The sequence below is a fragment of the Epinephelus fuscoguttatus genome, linkage group LG4, assembly GCF_011397635.1.
Source record: "Epinephelus fuscoguttatus linkage group LG4, E.fuscoguttatus.final_Chr_v1".
Classification (NCBI taxonomy): domain Eukaryota; kingdom Metazoa; phylum Chordata; class Actinopteri; order Perciformes; family Serranidae; genus Epinephelus; species Epinephelus fuscoguttatus.
Window position 1 is genome coordinate 31,066,893 of NC_064755.1, and position 19,897 is coordinate 31,086,789.

The window sequence follows — 19,897 nt, forward strand, 5'->3', positions numbered from 1 at the left end:
TAAAGCTGCAAGCAGCGATGAACGGGCCTTTGCACCTCTGTGCAACTTGGGGGGCTGGCAGGACACCAGGTGACGTGGGAGTCCATTTCTGTCAAAGTCGGACACTGCACCCAGGAGTGAGATGGCATATGCTTCACAGAGTGTGGGCACTGGAATGACCTATTTCACATTTTGTACCACTTCCTGTATCCACTAGGGGGCGCCTGAGAACACACTAATGATACATCATGTTTTTGTACAGCATATGGACCACAGCATGTAAATTTTAGGTAAATCAAAAATTAAGTGTCTGAAAAGACGTACTTCCTGTCACCACTAGGTGGCACTATATCTATGACTGAATATTGTCATATAGATGTGGTCAAGGCGGGACTATTATGAATCATGTGAAGTTTGGTGCAGATCGGACCATTTACTCCAAAGTTGTAGCAATTTCGTGTTTCATGGCGAGACATCAAAATTCAATGCTCTGCAGCAGGCGGGCTTTTCAACGTGAGGTAGATCTTGTGATAACTTTTGATCACAAAATAGTCAAGCTTGCACAAACCAATTTTGAAGGCAATCCAATGAAATTTGTCAGAGGAGTTTGTTATAATACAACACGTGGGAAATGCCAAAAATGATAATGGAATTCAAAATGGCTGACTTCTTGTTGGGTTTGGCCTATGGGTCCAAGAGGGTTCATTGTGTGTCAGGGCATGATACAGGTGCCTACCAATTTCCGTGCATGTCAGTTCAACGTGCCATGGGGGCTGCACTTAAAAGAGCATGGCAAAATGGCTTGGCCATGCCATCAATCCCTTTAGTATAGTATTTGAGTCTTTTCTGTTTATATTTGAAAAAGTATGGCCTAGTCTTTAAAAAGTGACTCACTTTACATTCAAATCTGTATGTTAGATATTCCATTGGTATTAACTCAAATATTATTTTATGCCATCTGGCAGTTGTAGGTGATGAGTTATCAACCCGCCTGAGCAATATGTTTTTCTGGGCTGCAAATGTAAGACTACTGAACAGCCTTCTATGGTGAGAGCCTTCAATGTGAACGCTCATTCTTGAACTTGGAAGCAGCATTTGACAAAATAATTTCACCACAGGGGCCATTCAGTGGCTGTTCCAGAGCTTTCAGTCACATACAATTAATCTCTTACTTTATAAGCCAACACGGCGAGAAGAACAGTGCAGCAACTTGAACACCTACAACTCCATGACAAGTCAGACTGAGGGATCAACAGCTCCAAAAAAGCTTTCCGAGGTCAAAGAGAACTTTCAGTCTCAATTTGGACACATTTTTGTTGTATTAAATCCATCAAAGAGGCGACGAGGCTTTTAATGTTTCTTATGTAATATGTTTTCAACAACGGAGATGGGATTAAGTACAGCCTTTTCAACTGATTTCAGATGAAGCTAGAAAACCTTGAGAGCTCATAAAGAAACAAAGCAGTTACATCTCCTGTTGAGTACAGATGAGTGTAAACAGGGACAAGTACTGTAGCTGCGCCAAAGAGAGAATTATTAAGGACACAACAGGCACCTGAATGTAAGTTTACAATTTTATTACCACAAAATACAAGTTTATTTCAGTATTTTATCAACATTTGATTGTCTTAAAACTGTATAAGGTAGCCATCACTTGCATTCATCTGTTCTGATAAATGCTAAATAGCACATCTCTTAATCAGCTGGAAAAAAAACAGAGAAAACTTTGTAATGGGATGAAAAGCATGAAGATAGGTGGTACCAGACTTAAGTCAGGAAATGAAGCTTTTAAATGAGACTATGTAGTTTTTAAAAACACATCATTCTCCCTAATAATAATAAAAAGTTGACTTCTGAGGCTGAAAACTTGCACCAACTTGAAGTGCCAAAAACTGCAGTTCCTCTGATGACCACTAGAGGCTGGCTTTGGAAGTGAGTCAATCCCTGTAGACCCTCATGTTGAAATGCCCAACTTCACAGCAGTAATAAACGTGTTTACAGCCTGGTACAAAAACAGTATTGGTCTCTGTAGCTAATTTCAACATTTACGACAACTGTAGGGAGTGAATGTTTTTTTTAAGCAACTCACCCGTTTACATTTTATTAAGGCTTAAAGTTACGAATAATGAAGGGCAGGCTGATTTGAGTGACAGGATGTCTGCTGATAGAGTTCTCGGCCTAACCCTAACCCTCCTCCACAGTGTCAGCTTGTCACCCAAATATGGTCACTTCTGGCTCCCAAAAACCAAGATGGCGACGGCTGAAATGTCAAACTCAAGGCTTCAGAACAGGCAGGTGACATCACAGTAGCTACATCTATTATTTTTACAGTCTATATCAAAAACATATTATTTTTTTACCACAGAAATTGTGCTAAATATGCTACTGGTTGGCTAGCTGTCAGATTCTGGCTGAGAATGTAAACTGAGCTTCTAACTTTGATCTGATGAAATGCCACAAAGGAGCAGGATATTTAATACTATTCTGGCAGAATTTATTATTATGACCAACTTAAATATTTCCCAGATGTTGTTTTTGGTTACAGCAGTCCCTAAATCCATGTAGGAATGCAGAAAATGGGATTTAAATTGCAATTTTTTTTCTGGGGGAGGACCCCCTGACACTTAAATGGGTCCCCTTACTTTTCAAACCAGATATACGCCCTTGGCCTGTTGTGGCAAATGTTATTAAGCTTAAGCTGTGTATTGTTGTGAATGTTACATTACATTTACCATCACCTCTTACATCCCAGTTATGGCCACTGTTCAGGAAAAGTTACATAGTGTGGCTTGAAAATTCAAAAATGTGCTAAACAACAACGCCGATGGGTTCAGAATTTATCAATGAAAGCGTATTACTGATAAAAGTATGCTTGAGTCGATGGGAGACAGAGAAAGGGAGGAAAAGGTTTAACAATAAGCAGGACAGCAGCTGTGAGCAGTTAGTGAATGAACAGTAATTTATACAAATGTGACCTACTTTGTGACGTTACAAAAATAACATCTCATATTTCGGATATTCATGTACAGAGTCTGTACATGCTGACAGTCCACCTCCCAGAGCACTGATTTCATATGGTGCTAGAGACTGGGTACAAACATCTACGTCACCAGATGAAATCAGTTTCTGAGTGCAGTCTTCTGATTTTATATCGACAGTGAATTAGTGAGACAAGCAAAACAAGACATGTTGGGTACATGAACAGACATCCTTGGTATTGTGTAACACTGACTGGTCTTGGCCTCGTGCTGCTAATTGGATGCAGATGTAGGTCAAAAGTAGCTGTTGTTTGCAGAGGGAGGCTGTCCTGTGTTTGCTCTTCTCGCTGCACAGTGGCCCATTCTACAAACGAACAGCAGAGGGTGTGGTTACATTAGAAGCCAGTGCCAAAAAGTGACCCGGCAGTGGGGGAGAGTTTAAAGCGAACGTCATGAAGTTCAAAGGGATATTTTTTGTAGAGACAAGCTGCGGAGGAAACCCCCGCATGTCTCCTGGTACTCCACCTAAAGAGACAAAACTCATCACAACAACAACATTACAGTAAAAAACAATCATATCAAGTTTCAGACTGACATGGTGTCATTTTTTATGATACTTCAGGAACATGACATGACATTTTAGCATTGGTGAGGTGTTTTGAAATGAACAGTTTGACATTTGGTACTTTTCTTACCGGCTTTCTTTCTTAGAATAAGAAGAGAAGATTAAAATCACTCTCATGTTAGAGAGGGGGTAGGGGTACCACCTTGGTTGAGGTTTAGATAGAAACGATACTAAAGGTGGAGTTACAGTAAAACACTACAGAACACTGACCGGTCAGAGAGAATCAATACTAGAAATGTCAATTGCATAACACAGTACAAACCTGCCATTTGCTGATAAAAAAGTGCTGCCAGCACATTGCCAATAAAAGTAGCTCCAAAAGTCGCTTAAAGCCTTCACGACTTCATATGCCCATTTATATATTTGATGACATCATCATACGTTAATTTGTACGTAAGACAATGGAAACATTTAAACTTCACTGAATTAGATTCAACAGAAAAATCATCAGCAAAACATTTAAATGCAAGGATAGCTCTGGTGGTAATACTATAGTACCCCACTGTCTTGCGCTTCCAATTTAACTTTATTTCAGCATTAACGTAACCATGGAAACTCACTACTACTGAATTTCCACTTCTACAGCTAGCAACATCTCCTCCTGACTAACAATATATTTCTTACTTTTTCCCTGATGGCCCTGATAAGTCGCTAAATTTTTACTAGTCACTTTTTAGAAATAAAGTTGTTAAAGAGGGTCTGAAAAGTCACGTTGGCAAGTTGGCAATACTACTATGAAAGGATCCAACAGGAACTGAATGGAGCAACACACGTTGCGTTGAAGATAATATCACGGCAGTTTCACATGGTGTGGCCGTAACGATCAGTAAAGAATCCCGCCTACAGAGTGCTCTAGGAATGAGTCCTGAAACTCTGGAATGAGTCAGCATTTTACCACCAACGGTTTCCTTGTCTCAAAGTCAATGTTTTTTTTTGAATGGGTTTTTGGTTAGATGTCTGAAATAAGGTTGGTGGTTAACACAAGCTTCGGAGGCTTTCACCTTTTATTCTATGACTTAAAATATGTCTAACAACCCACTCGTCAACTTTGAAGCTTCTATGCATCTTTAAAAAGGCAGTTGCTAATAAGTAGCCTAAGTAGCCTAAGGTTAGCTTTTTAACTCTGGTGACTGCATTTAGGCTTCAATAATCATGAAAGTGGCGTTCATTTATGAAGATTATTTTGCTGAACAAAACATGTTGTATCGTAAACGTTTGTTACAGAGGTTGTTTTTGGCAATAATCAAAAAGCCAATGGAAAAATCCCACAGGCTTTTTGACGAGGGAACCAGTGCAATGCTAAATTCCGCATCGGCCTTCAGCCAAACCTCATCCCTGGTGCACTGTATACTGACCATGTGCTATCTGCAGTGTAAAACGAAATTGAGAAAAGCACCTGGTACCAAACGTGAGTTGAGCTGAACTGAAGCATGCAGTGGAAATGAGGCTGAGAGGAGCTGATATCTGACAGCAGCCAGTTAGCTTAGCTTAGTTTAGCTTAAAGACAGAAGGCAGGGTTCAACAGCTAGCTTGGCTCTGTCTGAAGGTAACAATATCCACCTACCAGCACCTCCGCCCGCTGGCTGTAAATTCATGTTTAACTCTTTGAAACCTGAGCAAACTGTCTTGATTTCTTTTAAAAACATGGAAAGAAAGCAGTGAGCAATGAATGAAGAAATGACCCAAAAAATAGCAAGAAATTAGTAAAAAGAGAAAATTAAAAAGAAAATTACTAAAAAAAAAAAAAAAAAAGTTAAATTATTGTAATTCTGTAACATGATTTTAAAATGAAAAGAAATCGCACCAAGGTTCAAAGGTTTAAATATTTGCGAAAGGCGTCTGAAACCTGGAGCAACATCACTTTTTTTGTGCTGCTTTCAAAGGGTTAACAGACAGAAACAAGGGCGGTGTGGATCTTCTCCTCTAATTCTCGGGGAAAAGTGAACAAGCGTGTTTCCCAAAATGTCACGCTATTCCTTTAAGAGTAGAAGGCGCTGGAGGAAAGGGCAAACTGAGGATGAATGGAAGCAGAAGCAGGGTGGACACCTCCATCCTGCCCCTCTCATGTGTCAGTCGACATCTTACAAGGACAAATCCTCCATACGGCTCAGCCTGTGAAGTTAAACACTAGTCAAAACAGTGTTATAACATTGCTGACATATGTGAACTGCTGCCTTAATATGAAAAAAATATGTGACAACAGATATTGTGAGGTAACAGCAGCAGGAAGAGAAGCGAGAGGTGATTTAAAAACATGCATTATGGTTGAATAACCAGGTCTGAGCTATAGAAATACTGTTGACATTAAATGTGCAACATAAAGGTAACAGGTCTAGCGGGTCTAATAATAATGCTGTGACTCATGTTTGTTCCCAGATGGCTTAATTTGAACAGGAGCTGAAGGGGGTGAAGGTTTATCATATGACACACTGTTCATCACACCTCCTCTTCCCCTTCTTTCCTACCGCGTTCATGAGCCAAATCCCATCTAAATAAATATAAAAACAACACGCAGAGACAAAAGGATAAATCGTGTTTCCATTCAAGGACATGATTTGTCACGGTACAGTCTCTGCCACATCACCCTGGATGAGTTAAGTGAAAGGAAATTAAATTGTACCCTCCTCTGGGTTTGATGGTAAATGCTCTGCATCACCCAACTGCGACTGATGACTGAGACGCAGCTCAATGAGAGTGACCCCAGGAGGCATCCACAGAAACTGTAGTCATCAATTTATCTCTCATCACTCTCAATATTTTTGTCTGGAGTCATCAAGCGTCCAAGAATCCAGAGCGTGTGAGTCAGTCAGTCGGATATGAGGAGCAGGAGCCAGTAGAGACTCACGGAGGAGGAGGATATGATGCTTGTAATGTATTGTTCCCTGGAGCTCTTCCTGAAGGTGGTGTGTCTCTCGTTGCAGCTTCATGCTCGTATCAGACTGAATGCTCCTCAGCATGCTTAAGTGAGTTCACGCCTGGGGCAAGCAGAGCAATTATCCTTAATGGTGGAAGGTATAACCCCATGAATATGTGCAATCATGTGCTCGTGAGACAGCGAGATGAGGGAAGGGAGGAAGGAGTGAATCTAGTGGAAAGGTTTTCTATTTATCATGACACGAGCATGGAGGCTTATTGACCCAAGCAAAGCAGAATTGACGTTTAAGTTCCTGAGGTACTGACTGATGAATTTAGTCAATTTGAAGTTCAGCATGTGAGGGGGGACATGTGACAGTCACACCTTCAGGTGACTCACACCATTTATTTGAAGCATTTACCCTCCACAACAACAACAGCTCCATTTTCAGGAACAAAGCAGAAAAATTACTGGAGGATCATTCTGATGATGATCTACTCCTAATAAAATGCCTTTTTTGTTCATGTGACATGCCCACATATTTTAGCATAATCACAATCTCAGGACCCGTCGACTATCACTCTGATGATGAAAAGCCTCTGAGGGCACTGGCCAATTTTTCAGGAGACTTAGTGTAGCAAGACTTTCTCTTCCATGCGCCAGTCATATCAGCTAATCGCGGTTGGGTTTAGCAAAAAACAGGGTTTAGCTTTAGAATCGTACAGGATGCTGCTCTCCCTGTTGAAAGTCTGTGTTTGTTGGACATATCCACCACCACTCCCACCCCCCTACTCGGGACTTTTGCCGCATTAACTTTCGTTTTTGCCCTGCTGTGTTTCCCCCTGACACCGCCAAGCGCCATTAAACTATAATGGCAACCAGCTGTGTATCATGCCGACATTAAAAGACGGCTTTTTTCGTCAGTGTCTGACACTGCAAGCGCCAGATTTCGAGGACTTTGGACTGAGACCGGGTTGCATCTTGACGTAGCATGACAACATTTAGTTGTGAGGTATGAAGAACGTGAAATCACAATGCTCTTAGACGATTAAAATATTGTAAACCCAATTTTTGTTTCAAACAAAATAACATGTCTGTCCGATGTAAGAGTCCAGTGTCTTTCTGTTGTCATATCGATGTCTGGTGCTAGCTGGGTTCATTTGGGTTAAAGGAGAAGTTCATCATTTTGGAAAAATACATTTATTCACTTTCTTGCTGAAAGTTTGAGACTGCTCATGTATCTGTTTGTTACGATATGAAGCTATAGCCAGCAGCCAGGTAGCATAGCTTAACATAAAGACAAGAAACAGCTGGAAATGGCTAACTTGCCTCTGAATTACCATTTTATATCTTTATATTAATCATCAAACTGCGGTTTCTTACCTTTGGATAGAACCAGGCTAGCTGTTTCCTCAATTCCCGTCTTAATGCTAAGCTAGGCTAACTGGCTGCTGGCTGTGGCTTCATATTGGAAGGACGGTGGGATCACTCGTCTTATCAAATTTTAACAAGGAAGTGAATAAGTATATTTCCTAAAATTTGCTTTAAGAGACGTGTAGTTGGGGTGTCGGTAGCATAGTGGATAGTGCCGGCACCCCATGTATAGAGGTGATGCCTCGCTGCAGCGGTCGCAGGTTTGACTCTGGCTTGTAACCCTTTGCTGCATGTCAAACCCCACTCTCTCTCTCACTCCATTTCACTCTGTCCTGTTCATTAAAGGCAAAAAAACCCCCCCCCCACCCCCCCCCCCCCCCCCCAAAAAAAAATCTTTAAGAGACGTGTAGTTTAATTTTACAGCAGTGGATCACGGTCCAAAAGTGGGTCGCGGATCCATTCTGAATGGACCACAAGTGACTTGTGAACATGTCAAGTTTGTAAAAAAAAAACATGCTTTATTTTGAAGTACAGTAAATTTACGGCACAGAGCTTTTATTTTGAAGTGCTAGTTCTTGCTGTAGAGACAGTGACTAATGGACGGCTACTTGACAGAGACAGCAAACTAGCTCGACGACCTGTCCAAACACAAGTATGATGTTGAATATATTAATCTGTGTGGACCTTGAACTGATGACTAATGAGAAATCTGGAACCGGTGGCTGGACCAGTTGGGAACCACGGGTCTACAGGATGCTGTTAGGATCAGAAACCCAGTAAGGCTCTGGACATTTGACCAGATGGAGGAAGCCCATCCCTAACTGTATTTAATCACAGGACACTGAACTGAAGATTAGTCAGTCCACCTCTTTGTCCACTTACAGTTGATGATGTCAACTCCTAAACTGCGTCATCTGCAAACACAACAGCTCTGCTTCCTTTACTTAAAGCAATCAACCTTGTGACAGCTGAGTCATAGAAAATATTTCCTGGGCTTTTCATTTCGAACAGGCAGCAGTGCATCGTCTCATGTTAATGAAACCATGTATCTGCCTTGGCACGGTGATGGTTATGTATGAAGACGAGCACGCAAGAGAAGCAGCAGCTGAATTACTTTCGTCAAGAAATATGGAAATAAATGTCACGGTATTTGATGTCGGAGGATGAGTAACTGGGGGATTTTAGAGACCTGCCAGTCTTCTGTTAATTAGTGTGGACCTTTATCGCCTCGCCTGAGATCAGTGACTGTGCAGACAAAGGGAAACTTCATCACAGGCAGGATTTAAATGACAGAATGAGGTTTGCAGGGAATGTGTACTGTGGCTATATATATACCTGCGTCGATGTAGGACAGGATCCAGGTGTGGTCACCTGGCACTCACATATGCAACACTCAGATATGAGCGCAAGAGAGCAAAGTACAGACAGAGAGTGCTGTGCAAAGACACATTAAGCCAAGTATTAAGCATAAAGGCAGGATGTAGAGCCTTGAAAACCAATCTCACAGACTCACCAAGTAGCATCACATTTTTCTGTGAGTGCACAGTGACACAGAGAAAGTGTTTCTCTGACAGCATTCAAGATCACCAGATAGTAAGTCAGAGAAGACGCCTCCATCCTGGGAAAGATTGCTGATTAATATCCTCCCACTGTCAACACAAATGTGTTCATCTTGTTCATGAGAGAGGTTGTTTACTTTTTTTCCAGTGAATGCTCCTCATGAAAAAGAGCAAACATTTAAAGCCAAACAAGTTTTTCAGGACACGATAGAAACCGGTCCCCTGGCATGGCTACAGGTGACTGACTGTGGTTCAAAAATAGACTGAAAGTGAAACTGCTACGTCACCTTCAGTAACACCCTATAAAATTATACAACTTAACTTTTAATTTAAACAGTAAGAGTGTAAGTAAAAACAGCATTTTTGTCTTTAAGCACCCAAATAAATGAACAGACACATGATGACAGAGACAGACACAAACACTAACCTGTTGCAAATGAGCCGTCACCTACCACATGATGCGTTATTTCCTCCCTGAAGACGTTGTCACACTCGCTGCTCTGACTGGAGTGTATTATACTGAACTGTACATGCTGTAGTCCTCAGGGTTGTCTTCAGGCTGTATGAACGCGTGTGTCTCTGTGTGTGTATGTGTGTGAACACACTGAGCGGCAGAGGAGTTATGAGATGGAGATGCCAGGGAGAGCACAGCCCCCTCTCCTCTCTCTCACTCCCTCTCTGCTCTTTACAGTCAGCGTGAGTTGTTCATCCAACTGCTCTGCCAGAGTCATTATTGTAACTGTGAGTCAACACGAGCTCCCACACACACACACACAGAAACACACACAGGAACACACACGCATGTAGATAGACTGCACTGTGTTAATATCTATATTTACAATAAGCAAGAAGGGTGTAAACAATGAGTTATCAATGATACGGAAACCAGTTTTCACAAGATAATTAACCATACAGGAAGTAAAACACACCACAAAAGCTCATTCTCTCTCGCACACAAACATTACACACCCAGCATGACAAAGCATCCTCGCTCTCGCCAACGCAAACAAGCAATTTACTCCGTTTACACACTTCATCAACATTATAGCCCTGATTTATTTCCCCCATGCCTGTAAGTGACCAGCTCTGAAATGCTATGAAATTAGCAGCATTTTTCCTTGTTTCGACTCTCATTTAAGACTTGATTAGACTCATGACCCTCCTTTAAATGAGCAAAATAAATTGTGCGTAGAGAAAACAGGAACACAGCTTTGTTAAATTAAACCACGAGTTGGAATCATTACCAGAGCAACGCAGCTTGTGTAAACGCTGCAACTTCCTCCATGAGTAAAAGCACACAAACTTGAGGGGATTCCCGGGCCGAGGGGGAAAAGGGAAGAGTGAAATAGGATCCGTATGGTGATGGCAGGTGAGAGGGCACGACTCACAGAGCAGGAATCTCAACATGCATTCCTCTGGTGTGACGGGAAATGGAATAATTGTGCCTCTGTCAAACACCAAAGGCCGAGCGCACTCACACACATAAGCCCACCCCCACATCACACATCACCCAGCGCGTGCTTCCCTTCCCAGCATCCGTTCCTATATGGTGAGTCAGCTGACCACACCATGAGTCGCCCCTTTCATCTGTCTATCCTGGAGATGCCAAAGGAAGTGGCTTTGACGGCTGAGTCACATCAACTTCTCACCTCCTCCAAAACCCCCTCCTCATCATCACTTCAATAACGACACGTTTGATCCGGCTGTCAGTCATCCAGCATCTTCCTGCAGCACCATGTGCACCTGTTACTACTCTCCCTGTCTATCTGACCTCTCTTTCACTTTAATGCCTGCTTCCAGCTGTGTGGGAATCCACAGCCACAGCATTGCAAGGAATGCCTGTCTAAATGTCCACAGTCCGCAGTTGGCCTCCGCCCGCTGCCCAACATCCTGACCATCCTCACACGATCCGTCATCTTCACCAGAGGGAAAACTCTAAGACTCTGAGACACTGAAAATATCTCTCCACTCTTCACTCTGATGCACCTTCTTCTTCCTCTCTGGCTCTGTTTGTGTAGCTCTGACAACCAGCATACAGAGACGAACTAAATTGAGACTGCTGAACTGTCAAAAGCTCAGTTTAACTTCACAGTCTGCGCTGAAGTTACAGCTACATCAAGACAGCCTGACTGCCTCGGTGGGTGTCAACGGTTGTACTTGTTGGAAGAACATGAGGCAGAAGTTGAAGAAGAGTGGAATTTAAGGAAGAGTTTGACATTTTGGAAATGTGCTTACTCGCTCTCTGGCAAAGAGTTAGATAAGATGATTGATACCACTCTCATATCTGTCTGTTAAACTTGAAGCTTTAGCTAGTTAGCTTAGCTTAGCACAAAGACTGGAATCAAAGGGAAACAGCTAGCCTGGCTCAGTCTAAGTCCACCTAACAGCACCTGTGAATCTCAATGATTAACACAGCATGTCTTGTTTGTTTAAACCTTAAAGTACATAAATCACAAGTCATGGTTTGTGTCTTGACGTCACAGTGAGGTTTCTCACGGATGTATAAAGAGACCTGAAGAGTGTTGAAGGTGGGGCCTCAATCATGCCTATGAAATGGAGCCAAAAAAGCTCTATTTCTGTGGTATGAAATTACCCAGATGATCGGCCCTGTTTCACTGCATCATTTGGCCTGTAGAGCACTAGAGATTTCCGCCGGCCAAGCCAGCTACTTCGGGTTTAGCACTCTGCTAACTTAAATGGAGATAAAATGATTTAATCTTGTGGTGCTTCTGGACTTTCCAAATGTTATCGAACTAAATCAATCAAATCCCAATAGTGAAAAGAGACATTTCGTGGGGCCTGTGATGCTCAAAAAATGCATCCATTGAGTTACAGACACCTCTTTCCAAACATAAGTCTATGGTAAAAAGTCATATTTGGCCCAGTGGCATCATCCAGGAGTTGTAATTGCACTGTTTGGCCTCTACAAAAATTGGCTTCAAAGACTGGTCCTGGGTGCCTGAGGATAGACGGTATCTCAATGTTTATTTACAATAACTTAAGGGTAGAAAACCCTCGAGTCATGAATATAAAATCAAACAGCACTGAGCAAATGCTGCCTCAATAAGTTAGTTTTTAGCCACCTAAAAAAAGGCCCAACCAAAAAAATGAATAGCAGTCTAAGCGTACCTTATATTTAGAATATTTTTACTGCTTACCGTCAGACAATTGTTTCTGACAGGGGACTGAAGCCGTTACCTCAAAGCCACCACACTCAACTGACAACAGTTATTTCAGAACCTGACTTGCTGATCTATCGCTGTCTTGATTAGTTAGTTTGTCAGTGTGCAGAGCAAATATTCAAATATGGTGTACATTTAAACTGATCGATTTTTTTAATGGCTAAAATATGATTTACTGCGGCCCCATCCACAGCAGTAAATTACTTAGCTTCCATGACGGTAGATTTGATTTATCAAAGATAAAGCAATAAGCAAAGCAACACAGCACATAAAATAAGCACAGCAGAAACGTCAGAAAGGCCTGACCACTGAGTTTAACTATATTTCTATATATACTATATTTTAAGTTTGCCAATTTCACATTTCTTGGCAACTGAAATCAACTGCCAGTTTGTTTGTTTTTTTACCTGGAAATGTTAGTATGACATCACAGTGATTCGGGCTATAGCTAAGAAATCCGTGGCACATGACCCCTGACCTTAGATGCTAAGATAGCCTGACTGCCTAAATGGATGATACTTTTTGTACTTGTTGGGAGAACGTGAGGTGAAATTAAATGAGTAGGTTGATTCACTTAGCACAATGATTGGAAACAAAGGGAAACAGCTAGCCTGGCTCTGTCCAAAGGTAACAAAGTCAAGCTCTGTTTCAGAGAAAAAATAAGTTAATATACAAATGATTTGAAACAGTAAATACATTTTAGGTAAATGTAATACCAAGCAAATTATTATTTCTATTAACATAAAGGGAAAATGTTGCAAATTAACATACCTGGCAAATCACCAAAATGTCGACACTGACCGGATCAGTAAAAATGTTCACTAATAACGTAGCATATTTCTGTTGTTTTATGCCAATATAGGCAATCTTGCAATACAGTATCCAGTCATTGTGACCACAGCATTATTTTTTAAACCTTTTTTTATTATCAGTCAACTGAAATCACAAACTTTCCTTAACCTTTAGGGGTCATGGCCACCAAAGTATTTTTCCTGAGGCCAATACATTTTTTGGATTCTTTGCAATGGGAGCGCCATGTATTAGCGCCACCTTACAAACGCCTGCAATGTGACAAGACACTGAGCATGAATTCTGCACTGAATGCTGCTCGTTGGCTGTTTTTGGAAGCCCATAGTTGAATAATGTTTAACTTTGGGTAGAACACTGCACTTGTCACTGTCACTGTTTACCCAGCCGTTCAGCCACAGTGGAGGAGGGGCGGGACAAATACCAAGAAAACCAACTGCCACATCTAAAATGTACAAGTGCTGAACAACAACAACAGTGGACGAGAAATATGTTAATATACTGTATATATGTATGTATATATATATATATATATATATATATATATATATATATATATGTTAGAATGTTTCCTTTCATGAATCCACATAGACCAGCAGGTCTGTCCTCTCTCCGTTCGCACGTCAGCCTTTCCTTCATCCAGAGCAAGTAGGCTACTCTGCTTTGTGCCAAAGTTTTAACTTCCATGGATATTCATATCATAGCAACCAGACGCAACCAAAGCCTCTCAGCTGTAAAAACACTGTGCATCCGAAGCACTCTCAAGCGCCTGGCATTTTCAGCCGGGAAAATATGCTTCTGTGGACACGAGGCCTAATTAAAGTGCTTTTGTTGCCTAAAGGTAAAACAAGAGGTGTGGACGCAAACCCGAAGTTCTGGTGTCAAGGTCCTGCCCTTTGTGCACTCGCCATCCCCCCAGCTACCTCTTTCAGAAGCCAACACGGTACATGAATGTTTCATCACCGAAAAGAAAAAATGTCTGAACATAATTCAGGCAGCAAGTACGTTGCCAAAACAACTTAATTAAGAAAGCAGCTTAGGAACATACAAACGTAATTTCTAGAGGACAGGATTACAAAGTCCACTTACCAGCAACTCGTACGCTCAATGATTAACACGACATGTTCTGTTTGCTTAAACCATAAAGTACACAAATGACATGTTGTGGTTAGTGACGTGTCTTGACGTCAAGGTGAGGTTACCAGGCAACCACCAGACACTCCAGGAAGTCACTGCACCGATAACACTGTGGCACATAACTTCCTGTAGATCAACCTCTTTACACGTACGTGTTTTTACTTGTATCTGTGCTGAGCAAAGATAACCGGCTGCTGGCTGTAGCTTCTTATGTAGCATACAAACGTGGTGTCAAGGTGTGTGTGTGTGTGTGTGTGTGTGTGTGTACAAATGAAAGGATGTTGCTACAGCAGAGGAAGGATGAGTTAGAGTGAGGGTGAGGAGTAATAGCTGGAATATGTGTTGAAAAATTACCCAGTAAACACTGCAAGTTGCAAACCAGGCACTGACTCGTGGTTACTGTATGTTCCTGTGCATGACAAGTGGATTTAGTTGCAGCTACTGTGTATACGACCTGTGCCCTGCGGTATTGTTGAGGTAATATCTCATCAGACGTCACACCCTCCCTCGGGTTTCAGCAGGCAACACGACAAATCCAGATAAAAAAACAAGCAGTGTTATGTAACAACTCTACTCAAGTAGTCCGCAGGCTTCAGATGCGTCCTTGGTAACAATCACTATAGCACCACCGAAGAAAGGACAGGATTGCATAACGACAAACTCGATGCCTTCAAAAAGTAGCTAAGTGCAGCATAGTATAAACCCACAGATGGTACATACAGTCCAGGTGATACTGTGAAGAATCTGATGCTCGGATCTTTGTGTTTCATCAACCAAAGTTAATACAATGCAGCCCTGCAGCTTCATAGCACTGTTTTGCTATTTCAGCATAGCCATATGCACACCTCCTACACCGACAGCTGAGGAGATGAATCGTTTCCCTTCGAAGAAGCAATTCATTTTGTAACGTGTGATGATGAGTTGTGATGTGATGCCAGCCAGCACTCTTTATGTAAGCGTAATGTGAGTTATTTTGTGGCATGTCTCAAAACACTGAGTGGGTGATAAGGTTGCAGTGACGGGCTTTTGTCTGCAGAGTGAGACTGGGCACCCACACACGCCTTCTTTTTCTTGTAGTTTTTATTTTATTTTGTCCTTCTAAATACATTCTGTTACCGTACATTCATTCACTCACCTTCTGATTCCAAAGACCTTCGGCCTTTAGAGAAATCTAAATGTACTCCTCCTCTCTTTTTATCTGCAGAGCAGGCTGAGGCTGAAGAGAATGCTGCACTAACATTTCAATCACAGAAATATCTAGTGTGGAGATTGTTTTAACCCCAAGATTTACCCAAAACAAAACAGCCACTATCTGAAAAACATTTTATATAAAAAAGGGGTGAGGGATTAAATCAATACAGCGCAGTATAAGGATATTTCATGTGGCAATATTGTAACTATCAGGGCTGTCATGTGATTGAAAAAAAGCATAATCACACACATCTATTTTGCTGTGACAGCATTTAAAAAATTCAATTCAAATTAATTTTGGCAGATCTGTGGTAGATAAGCTGGATTTTGGGCCCCTTGCTGCTAAATCCTGTGTTAAGGTAATATTTGAGACTTGAAGTTCTCCGATGGTATGAAAATTCCTTACTGCAGAAACTGCAGAGAACAGTGCTCCTATCAACAGTTTCATCTAGCTGTTTTTTAAATGTAAATATTCCATTCATGGGGCCAAGCAACGTCGTCTTGTCTGCCTCCATCATGTGACAAAGCCACTGTGGCCTTTAATAATGCACCGGGTCAAAGGGCACCACAGAACGAGATTAATCAGCATTCATTTTTTTAAAGTGTTTTTTTTTCTGTGATTAAAGGAGCTATATGTAAGAAATCTAAAGCAAATAGTCGTAAAATCCTCCTAATATGTCACAGAGACTAAGGAATAATGTTCATATAACATACTGATCTCACCGACAACAATAGTACAGCCAGAATATTCGCATTTTAAAAAAAAATTTTACGGTCCGCAAATCATGTTTATGTTTTGAATTTGTGTTTTGGCCTGTTGCGCCACCCACTGCCGTCTACCAGTCACGCAGTCAGTAGAGTCTCAGCATCAGTTACAGTTACGACTGAGCTACAGCAGCATGGCAAACAGCATTAGCAGTGTCCCAGTACATAGCATTAGCAGCCGGCTCCTCCTCAGCTGTATCCCGGCAGCAGCGTTAGCAGCAGAGAAGCCGGACTTGCACGAACGGTCCGCTGGAAAACCGAAGATCAAGGACGCGGCGACGTGGCCCTGCCACGGCAGCCGCCCGTGGGTAAACAAATTAGTCTCCAGCGTGCCGCTGTCCAGCAACCTCAAATCTGTAGGGGAGGGGGGGCGGAGACGACTCGCGGCAGTAATTTGAATTTGAGTGCAGTAACCGTTTTGGCCACATTCTTACATACAGTGCCTTTAATTAATTGAAATTAAAGTATTATTTTGACAGCCATAGTAACTATACAGCCGCTATTATATCAATCATTAATACTGCAAATACAATATTTTGCTGCGTTAGAAATTATTGGAGTGAGATGAACAGACTGAAAACTTTATCTTATTAGATAAAACAGATGCTGTCATCCTTTAAAGGACATCATTTGTGACTGACAAAAGGTAATGAATCCCAATATATATAAAATACATGTGTTATCAAAATACTCAGCATATCGCAAAGCATTTAAAACTGAAATATTATTGTAACTTCGCTTAAGAATAGTAATAATATCGTGTCATGGAGCCTCTGGTGATTCCCACCCCGATATAAAACACACATCATCCAGTTTTACGACTCTACAAAGCCCATAAAAATGACAAAAAGTCAATTTAAAACTTTCCCCACCAGCTGTCAAGAATTAAATGTCACAGTCAAATATTAGAGTTGAAGATTAGATTAGATGAGATGATTTTCAGAGAGTTGCTATTTACACTGCAGTGACAAATCCAGAGATGAAAGAAGTGCTACTTATTTAAAGGTCCAGTGTGTCAGATTTAGGGGGATATATGGGCAGAAATGGAATATAACTTAATAAGTATGTTTTCTTTAGAGTATAATCACCTGAAAATAAAAATCAGCATGTTTTCATTAACTTGGAATGAGCTGTTTATCACCAGGCAGAGGTCGCCATGTTGCACCACCATGTTTCTAAAGTAGCCCAGAATTGATAAACCAAACACTGGCTCTTGATTGGGCCATTTGTGCTTTTGCATTTTCATCGACCACGGTAGTTAGTAGCGCCCCCACGATGAGCGGCTTTGGAAAAATATTTTTTTATTCTTTTTTTTTTTTTAAATTATTTTTTACGTGAAACGGCTTTGCAGTGTTTTTGCCAGTTTTAATCCCCTGGTTCATTTGTTTTAGAGAAGCAGACACCTCTACAGATAATTCAGCTCTCTGTAAAAACCTACTGAACAATGAACACTGAAGGAATTATAACCAGGAGTTCATGCTTGGCACACACTACAAGTTTCAGCTGGTTGCAATCTGCAATCCTCACCACTAGATGGCACTAAATTCTACACACTGTTACTTTAAAGGTCCAGTGTGTGGGATTTTGGGGCATCTATTGGCAGAAACAGTGTATCATTTTCATAAATATGTTAGCATCAGTGTACAATCACCTGAAAATAAGAATCTTTGTGTTTTTGTCACCTAAGAATGAGCTGTTTAGGGACGTCGGTGGCTTAGTGGATAGAGCAGGCGGCCCATGTACAAGGCTGTTGCTGCAGTGCGCCGGGTTCAACTCCAGCCTGTGGCCCTATGCTGCATGTCATTATCTCCCTCTCTCTCCCCCTTCACGCTTAACTATCCTATCTATAAAGGCAAAAATGCCCAAAAAAATCTTTGAAAAAAAAGAAGAATGAGCCGTTATATATATACACATACAGAGCAGGTCCTCTTTCACAGTGTCAACCATTTTGTTTTTACAGTAATTCAAGGAAGACAAACCAAACACTGGCTCCACATAGGGCCATTTGTGTTTTCACACATTTGTGTCGGCTACTGTAGTTCTCCTACACACTTAAAACACAGGAGAAGTTTCAGTTCTGCAATCTCACCACTAAACACCACTAAATCCTCCACACTGAATCTTTAAAAGTAGCAGCATCACAGTGTAGAACTCTGTTACAAGTAAGAGTCCTGCATTAAAAGTTTTACTTGAGTACAAGTGCTAAATGTTGCCATGAAAAGTAAGAAGTCTCACTGTGGAGAATGACAAACTTCAGAATAACAACTGAACAACGACTGAACAACAACAGTGAGCATTCAGAATGTTTGGGTTGTATTGATTCAAAAAATTCTGCTCAGTCAGATGCAAAAAAAGCAGTCATTCAAATCTGTTTCAGCTGAGCAAAAATGGCAGAGTTTCCTTCTGAAGGATTTTTTACAGAAGGCGTAGCAAGATATGTTGTGACACTTGTTTTCAAGTCAGCAGTCTGCTGGAATGAAACTGCAGGTAGGCCATGCTATAGTCTGCACAGTTTACAGAGCATCCAGACTCCTCTGGTGATGTTGCATCACAAAATAACTTGAGTATGGTAAAAATGTTTATTATAAGACAGATTGTTTCTCCTTGTTTTGGGAAACTCACAGGTGATCACCAGGTACAGCCAAAGCGAATGGTGATCAAGATGGAGGTATCGAACCTGAGGTTGTCTACTCTGACTGACGGCCAGATAAAAGCCTTGGCTGCCTGCTTACCTACACTACATTGTGGCCCCTTAACAGATGAGCTGTTTGACCAAACGTGGCACCAAGAAACATTTTATGTGTGGCAGTTAAGCTCAACTTCCCATCTGGATGAGAGTAGGAGTAGGACGCCTCAGCAGCCTCACAACAGTGAGTTTCTGCTGGTGACTCCACTGCACCCAGAGGACATCGACATACAGACCCTGGCTAACACCCAGAACCACTTTAACACTGTGGAGTCTGAGGGGAGGATGTGTGTGAGAGTCACCTCCTCTGTTCACTCACCTGATGGACGAGAGTGTCTGAACAAATGGAGGGTGTCTGACTATGATCTGGATGGTCGGATGATCCTGTCTGTGATCTGTACCATGATCTCGCCCGACATTAAAGGGAGGCAGCAGGAGGAGCAGGAGGAGCAGGATGACCACCTGAGCAAAGAAACAGAAGAGGCAGAACATGAGTATTTTAGTTATTAAACCTGCATTAAGTCATTATTTTTGTCCACCTGAGGGCAGCAGAAACAAACTGTGAGAACATTCTCATGTAAAGTAAATGGTAAACATGTTAATAAATCTGTGGTTCTGTCTGATGAAAATAATTTCAATATTTGCTCTCCTTGTGGTTTTGTTTCAGTCTCCACTAACTCCTCAAGGGGAAAATATCTGTCTCTCTATTTACTAAATGCTCTACTCACCAGCTAAATGCTAACGTTGTTTGGTACTCGGC

The 19,897-nt window shown here is 41.5% G+C and overlaps 1 long non-coding RNA gene across 1 annotated transcript; it reads right to left on the reverse strand.

Moving 5' to 3' along the window:
- Nucleotides 1-1,539: 1,539 nt before the first annotated feature.
- Nucleotides 1,540-19,897, reverse strand: LOC125887252 (uncharacterized). The gene is made up of 3 exons (XR_007449157.1): nucleotides 19,866-19,897; nucleotides 19,457-19,599; nucleotides 1,540-3,321 (listed from the first exon to the last, which is right to left on the reverse strand). It is a non-coding gene; the product is annotated as an uncharacterized LOC125887252 (long non-coding RNA).